Here is a 9,849-nt window from a genome sequence, read left to right as displayed (position 1 = left end):
TTCCATCTAGCCTTTGTAGACTTCCTAGCAGTAAAGACATAATGCTTCTGCTTATTCAGGGTCCTTCTTGAACCAGGTTTTTAGGTTCTTTAGGTTTCCCAGCTCAGAGAACAGGCAGGTTGACCCATCCTCCAGGGAGTCCATTTCAAGGAAATTGGAGGGGATTCATCTTCAAGACAGGTTATGCTCTGTGTATCTCTCTCATGAGCTAGGGGGTCTTTGTGACTCATGGCTTCTCCCTGCACATGCTTCATTATCCCTCAGTATTGACCAGCTTCCTATGGTCTCTCATAGTTTCTGCTTTCTCATAATGGCCTGCACATGGCATGGACTTGCCTTGATCCTGGAGTCTACCTGGTAATACTTAGCCATCACTCGTATGGCACTAACTATATGTCAGCTATCATTTCAAGAACTTTCCATATCCATATACTCTTTGAATCCTTACATTAAGCCTACAAGGCAGGTTCTGTGATCATCTCCATTTTACAGATGAGGGCACTGAGATGCAGAGAGGTGAAGTATCTTGATTAAGATCACACAGGTAGGAACTAACAGCTGGTACATGGATCCAGGCCATCTGACTCCAGTCTTTATTTCCTACTGTAATCTGCCTCCTAATAGTATACTTTCAGTTTTAACTTCCATCTTACACTGCCTTATTCTCTTGGTATTTCTAGGTTCACTTCTGCTAGAGACTGGATGTTTGTGTCCCTCTCAAATTCATTTGCTGAAATCTTAACCCCCAAGGTGATGGTATTAGGAGGTGGGGGCCTTTGGGAAGTGATTAAATCAGGAAGGTGGAGTTCTCGTGATAGGATTATTGCCCTTCTTAAAGAAACCTTCCTTCCTCCATGTGGGGTGACAGAGAGAAGATGGCTGTGAATGAGGAAGCAGCTCTTGCCAGACATTGAATCTGCCAGAACCTTGATCTTACGACTTCCCAGGCTCCTGAACTGTGAGAAATAAATGTTTCTAAGTCACTTGGTCTATGGTATTTTGTTACAGCAGCCCAAACAGACTAAGACAGTTTCCCAAGGGAAGGAATCTGATTGGCCCAATTCTTCATTCTGTGCCTAGTTGTATCTTAAAATGCTAGCTCTGGTCCAGTCATCTGTGCAGCTGAGTAAGGTGATAGGATCATGTGGTTTGAAATGTGGCCGCCTTGGGTTTCCTTGTCAAAGGGGTCATAGAGAGGGCATGGTTGCCTAGATCAGGTAGTGGAGGAGTAGGTCCTATCAACTGACCTCCTATACCTACTGACACTATTTTTGACTTGTAGGATTAAAATATTTATATCTGTCCATAGGCTTGTCACTTACAGTCACTGAGCCTGTTAGCTTGGATATCTGTTTATCCAACCTTTGAGGTATTCATCCATATTATTGTTACCTGGTTGAAATGAGGGCATATTGCAGCACGCCAGAAAGCATGCTGCCTGCTGGTTTGTTTAATGTGCTCTCCATGGAGCCCAGCACAGCCCACTGTGTTAGTACATCAAGTACTACCTGCTCATAGGTGATGTGTAGAGTACAGAACAGGAATAATAGGGTGTCTCTGACATAAGGAACTTATAATTTCCTTGAGGAGAAAAGTCTCATGCACTAAAACACAGAACAAAACAAATTCCTGTTGATGAAAGACAGATTCCAGCAATATTTATCAAGTACCGTGCTGGGTGTTTCTACAAATGATACCTCAATTGGTCTCCACAATAACTGTGAGATATGTGATTTACTTCCACTTTTCAGATAAGGAAACCATGAGATGGAGATACATCTTCTCCAAGACACAGTTGATGGTTGATGTGCCACAGGAATGGTCCTCAACTGCATGTTGACCTCACTTGTCACTGATGATGGCATGCCTGCCTTGATGAACACTCAAAATCTTTTGTTCCACGTGGTTTGCTCTCAGCCACAATGAGTCACGTGGGTTTTCTTTTTATGTAACTCCCTCTGAGAACCACCCAAAAATGAAACTGGTTTAGCAAAGCTTATTTCTGAGGACAATGAAAAGCAGAGGTTTTGCTATAAAAAAATTCTGAAAACCTTTGCCTTGGGTCTGTTTCATAGACAAGAGCAGCAGGTGTGGGCTGGATTTCAGTTCTCCCAGATGGAGCTCAGAGGAGTGCTGAGGTGCTAGCTAGATACAGGAGAATAAATCCTGAGCTGTGTTCAGCTTGCTCTGCCTCTGTTTAGCTTAGGTGCTAAATGGGAACTTGGATAATGCTTGGACTTATGTGACCCCATCTCTGGTATTTTGCATAGTGATTAAGAGCTTGGACTTATGTGACAAACAGACCCAGGTGTGGCCTTGGCTCTGGCACTTACCTGCTCTGTGAGATGGGGCAAATTATGTGATATCCAGAAACGTCATGTGTCTGACATGTGCTTGATCGATGGTGTCTGTTATCATTAATTATTATAATTTCTCTACCTCATTTTCTAGGTCCTACATTCTAGGGAAAGCATTTTAAAAAGTGTTTTCTAATATTGAGCAGCTGTGGGTTAATTTTTCTTTTCTTTTTCCTCTCCTTCTTTGAAAAACAAGATTTACTTCTTTTTTGTAATAAATTTATTTATTATATTTATTTATTTTGGCTGCATGGGGTCTGTTGCTGCACGCAGGCTTTCTAGTTGCGGCGAGCGGGCGCTACTCTTCATTGCAGTGTGTGGGCTTCTCATTGCGGTGGCTTCTCTTGTTGCGGAGCACGGGCTCTACTCACGCAGGCTTCAGTAGTTGTGGTGTGCAGGCTCAGCAGTTGTGGCTTGCGGGCTCTAGAGTGCAGGCTCAGCAGTTGTGGTGTACGGGCTTAGTTGCTCCATGGCATGTGGGATCTTCCCAGACCAGGGCTTGAACCCATGTCCCCTGCATTGGCAGGTGGATTCTTAACCACTGGGCCACCAGGGAAGCCCCAAGATTTACTTCTTATTGGAAATTTGGCTGATAAGATCTTCTTGCTGGTCAGAAGCTTGTCCTTAGGGCCAGGTGATGAAATGATACATGAAAGTAGTAATGTCAAGTGTCACCAGGGGATTAGCACAGAGCAACCCTGAGCATGCATGTATGCACCCTCATGCTCCTAATCAAACACACAGTGGGCAGTGGGCCTCCTATTCTACTTCCAAGGAAACTCTGCCTGCTCCATTCCACTTCTAAGAAATGTTTTCCTCACCCTAATCATGTGGTTTGGACATATTCCCATGGATCCCACCAGCTTGGCCTACACTGATTGGTCTAGGATGGGCATGCGATCTGTGTGAGGACAATTGGAGCACTTTCCAGGCTTTCAGACCTTGGGATGGGAGAAAGTGAGATGTTACACCTGATCATTTTGGTGGCTGTGTTTTCTGCCTTAAGAATAAAACATGCGCAGAGAGAAACAGAGATGAGAGATCAAAGAAAAGGGTCTGATTCCTTTTGGGTTCCTCATTCCATTTTCCCAGAAGCCATGTACCCCCAGACCTTCCTATAGTTACATAGGTTAAAAGGTCCCACTCTGTTTAAAGCTAGTTCAAATTGGAGTTCTGTCACTTGCAACCTGTATTTCTGTCTATTGCTGTCTAATAAATTACTATAAAACATAGTAGCTTAAGACAACAATATGCATTTATTATCTCTCACAGTTTCTGTGGGTCAGAGATTCAGGAGCTGCTTGTCTGGGTGGTCTTGACTTGGGGTTGGTTGGTTCATTCAGTGTTGGTTGGAGCTGCAGTCACCTGAAGGCTTGACTGGGACTGGAAGATCTTTTCCAAAGTGACTCAGTCACATGGTGGTACATTGATACTGGCTGTTGGTAGGAGATTTCGTGTCCTCTTCCTACAGACCTCTCCACTGAGCTGCTTGTGCTCTTATGACATGGTGAATGGCTTCTCCTAGAACAAGGAATCCAGGAGACCAAGGTGGAAGATGCAAATGTCTGTTATGACTTAGCCTTGAAAGTTACACACTGTCACTTCTTTAGTATTCTATTGTTGATATGGGTCAGCCATGATTCATTGTGGGAGGGGAATACACAAGGATGTGGATACCAAGAGATGAAGGCTATTGGAGGCTATATTGAGGTTGGGTACAAAGGAACCAAAAGAGTGCTGACTGATACATTGTGGTGGCAGATGTTTCCACCTCAGGGTTAGATTTTATTTCACATAGGTGTTGTGATCACTAAGGTAATCTATTTATTCTTAAGGTAATTGCCATTATTAATCACTTATCATCTTTTTGGATGTTAAATTCACATAATTCTCTTTCTTTTCATCACATACATTATATATATATATATATATATATATAACTTCCATCTTACACTGCCTTATTCTCTTGGTATTTCTAGGTTCACTTCTGCTAGAGACTGGATGTTTGTGTCCCTCTCAAATTCATTTGCTGAAATCTTAACCCCCAAGGTGATGGTATTAGGAGGTGGGGGCCTTTGGGAAGTGATTAAATCAGGAAGGTGGAGTTCTCGTGATAGGATTATTGCCCTTCTTAAAGAAACCTTCCTTCCTCCATGTGGGGTGACAGAGAGAAGATGGCTGTGAATGAGGAAGCAGCTCTTGCCAGACATTGAATCTGCCAGAACCTTGATCTTACGACTTCCCAGGCTCCTGAACTGTGAGAAATAAATGTTTCTAAGTCACTTGGTCTATGGTATTTTGTTACAGCAGCCCAAACAGACTAAGACAGTTTCCCAAGGGAAGGAATCTGATTGGCCCAATTCTTCATTCTGTGCCTAGTTGTATCTTAAAATGCTAGCTCTGGTCCAGTCATCTGTGCAGCTGAGTAAGGTGATAGGATCATGTGGTTTGAAATGTGGCCGCCTTGGGTTTCCTTGTCAAAGGGGTCATAGAGAGGGCATGGTTGCCTAGATCAGGTAGTGGAGGAGTAGGTCCTATCAACTGACCTCCTATACCTACTGACACTATTTTTGACTTGTAGGATTAAAATATTTATATCTGTCCATAGGCTTGTCACTTACAGTCACTGAGCCTGTTAGCTTGGATATCTGTTTATCCAACCTTTGAGGTATTCATCCATATTATTGTTACCTGGTTGAAATGAGGGCATATTGCAGCACGCCAGAAAGCATGCTGCCTGCTGGTTTGTTTAATGTGCTCTCCATGGAGCCCAGCACAGCCCACTGTGTTAGTACATCAAGTACTACCTGCTCATAGGTGATGTGTAGAGTACAGAACAGGAATAATAGGGTGTCTCTGACATAAGGAACTTATAATTTCCTTGAGGAGAAAAGTCTCATGCACTAAAACACAGAACAAAACAAATTCCTGTTGATGAAAGACAGATTCCAGCAATATTTATCAAGTACCGTGCTGGGTGTTTCTACAAATGATACCTCAATTGGTCTCCACAATAACTGTGAGATATGTGATTTACTTCCACTTTTCAGATAAGGAAACCATGAGATGGAGATACATCTTCTCCAAGACACAGTTGATGGTTGATGTGCCACAGGAATGGTCCTCAACTGCATGTTGACCTCACTTGTCACTGATGATGGCATGCCTGCCTTGATGAACACTCAAAATCTTTTGTTCCACGTGGTTTGCTCTCAGCCACAATGAGTCACGTGGGTTTTCTTTTTATGTAACTCCCTCTGAGAACCACCCAAAAATGAAACTGGTTTAGCAAAGCTTATTTCTGAGGACAATGAAAAGCAGAGGTTTTGCTATAAAAAAATTCTGAAAACCTTTGCCTTGGGTCTGTTTCATAGACAAGAGCAGCAGGTGTGGGCTGGATTTCAGTTCTCCCAGATGGAGCTCAGAGGAGTGCTGAGGTGCTAGCTAGATACAGGAGAATAAATCCTGAGCTGTGTTCAGCTTGCTCTGCCTCTGTTTAGCTTAGGTGCTAAATGGGAACTTGGATAATGCTTGGACTTATGTGACCCCATCTCTGGTATTTTGCATAGTGATTAAGAGCTTGGACTTATGTGACAAACAGACCCAGGTGTGGCCTTGGCTCTGGCACTTACCTGCTCTGTGAGATGGGGCAAATTATGTGATATCCAGAAACGTCATGTGTCTGACATGTGCTTGATCGATGGTGTCTGTTATCATTAATTATTATAATTTCTCTACCTCATTTTCTAGGTCCTACATTCTAGGGAAAGCATTTTAAAAAGTGTTTTCTAATATTGAGCAGCTGTGGGTTAATTTTTCTTTTCTTTTTCCTCTCCTTCTTTGAAAAACAAGATTTACTTCTTTTTTGTAATAAATTTATTTATTATATTTATTTATTTTGGCTGCATGGGGTCTGTTGCTGCACGCAGGCTTTCTAGTTGCGGCGAGCGGGCGCTACTCTTCATTGCAGTGTGTGGGCTTCTCATTGCGGTGGCTTCTCTTGTTGCGGAGCACGGGCTCTACTCACGCAGGCTTCAGTAGTTGTGGTGTGCAGGCTCAGCAGTTGTGGCTTGCGGGCTCTAGAGTGCAGGCTCAGCAGTTGTGGTGTACGGGCTTAGTTGCTCCATGGCATGTGGGATCTTCCCAGACCAGGGCTTGAACCCATGTCCCCTGCATTGGCAGGTGGATTCTTAACCACTGGGCCACCAGGGAAGCCCCAAGATTTACTTCTTATTGGAAATTTGGCTGATAAGATCTTCTTGCTGGTCAGAAGCTTGTCCTTAGGGCCAGGTGATGAAATGATACATGAAAGTAGTAATGTCAAGTGTCACCAGGGGATTAGCACAGAGCAACCCTGAGCATGCATGTATGCACCCTCATGCTCCTAATCAAACACACAGTGGGCAGTGGGCCTCCTATTCTACTTCCAAGGAAACTCTGCCTGCTCCATTCCACTTCTAAGAAATGTTTTCCTCACCCTAATCATGTGGTTTGGACATATTCCCATGGATCCCACCAGCTTGGCCTACACTGATTGGTCTAGGATGGGCATGCGATCTGTGTGAGGACAATTGGAGCACTTTCCAGGCTTTCAGACCTTGGGATGGGAGAAAGTGAGATGTTACACCTGATCATTTTGGTGGCTGTGTTTTCTGCCTTAAGAATAAAACATGCGCAGAGAGAAACAGAGATGAGAGATCAAAGAAAAGGGTCTGATTCCTTTTGGGTTCCTCATTCCATTTTCCCAGAAGCCATGTACCCCCAGACCTTCCTATAGTTACATAGGTTAAAAGGTCCCACTCTGTTTAAAGCTAGTTCAAATTGGAGTTCTGTCACTTGCAACCTGTATTTCTGTCTATTGCTGTCTAATAAATTACTATAAAACATAGTAGCTTAAGACAACAATATGCATTTATTATCTCTCACAGTTTCTGTGGGTCAGAGATTCAGGAGCTGCTTGTCTGGGTGGTCTTGACTTGGGGTTGGTTGGTTCATTCAGTGTTGGTTGGAGCTGCAGTCACCTGAAGGCTTGACTGGGACTGGAAGATCTTTTCCAAAGTGACTCAGTCACATGGTGGTACATTGATACTGGCTGTTGGTAGGAGATTTCGTGTCCTCTTCCTACAGACCTCTCCACTGAGCTGCTTGTGCTCTTATGACATGGTGAATGGCTTCTCCTAGAACAAGGAATCCAGGAGACCAAGGTGGAAGATGCAAATGTCTGTTATGACTTAGCCTTGAAAGTTACACACTGTCACTTCTTTAGTATTCTATTGTTGATATGGGTCAGCCATGATTCATTGTGGGAGGGGAATACACAAGGATGTGGATACCAAGAGATGAAGGCTATTGGAGGCTATATTGAGGTTGGGTACAAAGGAACCAAAAGAGTGCTGACTGATACATTGTGGTGGCAGATGTTTCCACCTCAGGGTTAGATTTTATTTCACATAGGTGTTGTGATCACTAAGGTAATCTATTTATTCTTAAGGTAATTGCCATTATTAATCACTTATCATCTTTTTGGATGTTAAATTCACATAATTCTCTTTCTTTTCATCACATATAATATATATATATATATATATATATATATATATATATATATATATATATATGATTCATGAATAGAGGAGCTCCCTATTTGTCTAAATAGATTTTTCACTGGTTTAAGTTCCTTGCATGTGGGCAGGGAGGTATGAGATGATGACTTGAAGAAATTGAGAATAAAGTGCCAAGATAGCCTTCTCTACTCTCCAAGTTCTGCCATCTTCCTAGTTAATAGGTGATATGGTTAAAGCAAAAGGAATGGAATATGGCTTCTAGTTCTGAATTTTCCACATATACTGTGTGACCTTGGTCACTTAACATTGATGAGTCTCTCCTCATGTTTGAGAAAGGGATCAACATTTTTATCTTATAGTGAGGTTATAAGGACTCTGTGACATAATGCTTTATAAACCATAAGACACTAGTTGTTGGTTCAGAAAAGTACCATGGTTGGCTTGAGAATCAGAAACTAGACTTGGTTCCTCGCTTTGCCCCCTCTGGGCCACCTGCTTCTATGATTAGTTATTTATTCTGTTTGACTTAAAGTTTCCTCCTCTGTAATACTGATTTAGTAATAATACTTCCAACTTCATGCAGATATAAAGTTCTGATAAAATGCTATCTGACTGTCAAAGATTGGCACATGGCTATTGTTATGATTATGTCTCTTGTGGAAGAGTTGGAACCAAATTTACTCTGCCCTTTATATCAAAGTCAACATGACCACGTAATTTATTTAATAAAACTGTTAAGTGCATGACAGGTATGAGCTGAGTGCTATGGATACCACAGCAACAAGACAGATGCCGTCCTTGTCTTCTTAGAGCTTAGAGCTTAGGGGAGACCCAACAAACAGGCAAGAAATTACAAAGCAGTGTGATGAATCGTATGGGTGGGCATGCAGGTGCTCTGGGAGCATGTGGGACGAGTCCTAACTCAGACTTGAAGGGTCATGGCAGGGTTTCATGAGGAAGTAAGATCAGGAAAGACCTGAAAACTGAGTTGGAGTTAGTTAGGTTAAGGAAGGTAGGTGAGAATTTGGGGAAAGAATGTTCCAGGTGGAGGAAAGAGACTTCATAAGGAATGAGAGGTAAGAGAACACACCGGATGGTCAGAAAATCATTCAGTGTGGCTGAAGCCAAGAGGCAGAGGCAGGATAGTGACATGTGAGCTAGAGGCTTAAAGAGACAGTGGATCATAAAGCCCTTCCTGGACTCTGCCTTGGATTTCATCTTGAAGTCAGTGAAGGTTCCCTGAAGGATTCTAAGGCAGGAAAGAGACACAGTCAGATTTGCATTCTAGATAGATATTTCTCAGTGAGGCTGCTATTGGCATTTTGGGTGGAACAGTTCTCTGTTGTGCAGATCATTCCAGGTGTGGTTGGAAGATTAATGGCTCCTTAAAGATGTCCATGTTCAAATTCTTGGAAACTGTGACTCTGTTATGTTACATGGCAAAAGGGACTTTGCAAGACAGGACCTTAAAATGGGGAGGTTATCCTGAATTACTTAGATCGGGTAGACTTGATTTAATCACACGGGCCCTTCAAAATGGAAGAGCTAAGCAGAAGTCAGAGAAAGACGTGGCAGAAGAGGAGGCAGGAAACACAAGGCGTGAGAAGAATTCAGCCTGTCATTACCTGCTTCGAAGATGAAGGGGTCATGAGCCAAGTAATGTGGGAGACCCTAGAAGCTGAGAATAATCCCTGCTGAGAGCCAGCCAGGGAACTGGAGCCTCAGTCCTACAGTCCCATGAAACTGAATTCTGCCAACAGCATGACTATGCTTGGACAGGTATTCTCCCACCAGGCCTCCAGGGGCCCTACTGATACTTTGACTTTAGCCCTTTAGACCTTTGTCAGACTTCTGACCTACAGAGCTGTGAGGTAATAAATGGTTATTTTTTTACGGACCTCTTTTTTTTTTTTTTTTTTTTTTTTTTT

Source organism: Lipotes vexillifer, unplaced genomic scaffold (genome assembly GCF_000442215.2).
Source record: "Lipotes vexillifer unplaced genomic scaffold, Lipotes_vexillifer_v1.1 scaffold237, whole genome shotgun sequence".
In the NCBI taxonomy this organism is placed as follows: Eukaryota; Metazoa; Chordata; class Mammalia; order Artiodactyla; family Lipotidae; genus Lipotes; species Lipotes vexillifer.
Note: the sequence above shows the minus strand (reverse complement) of the source record.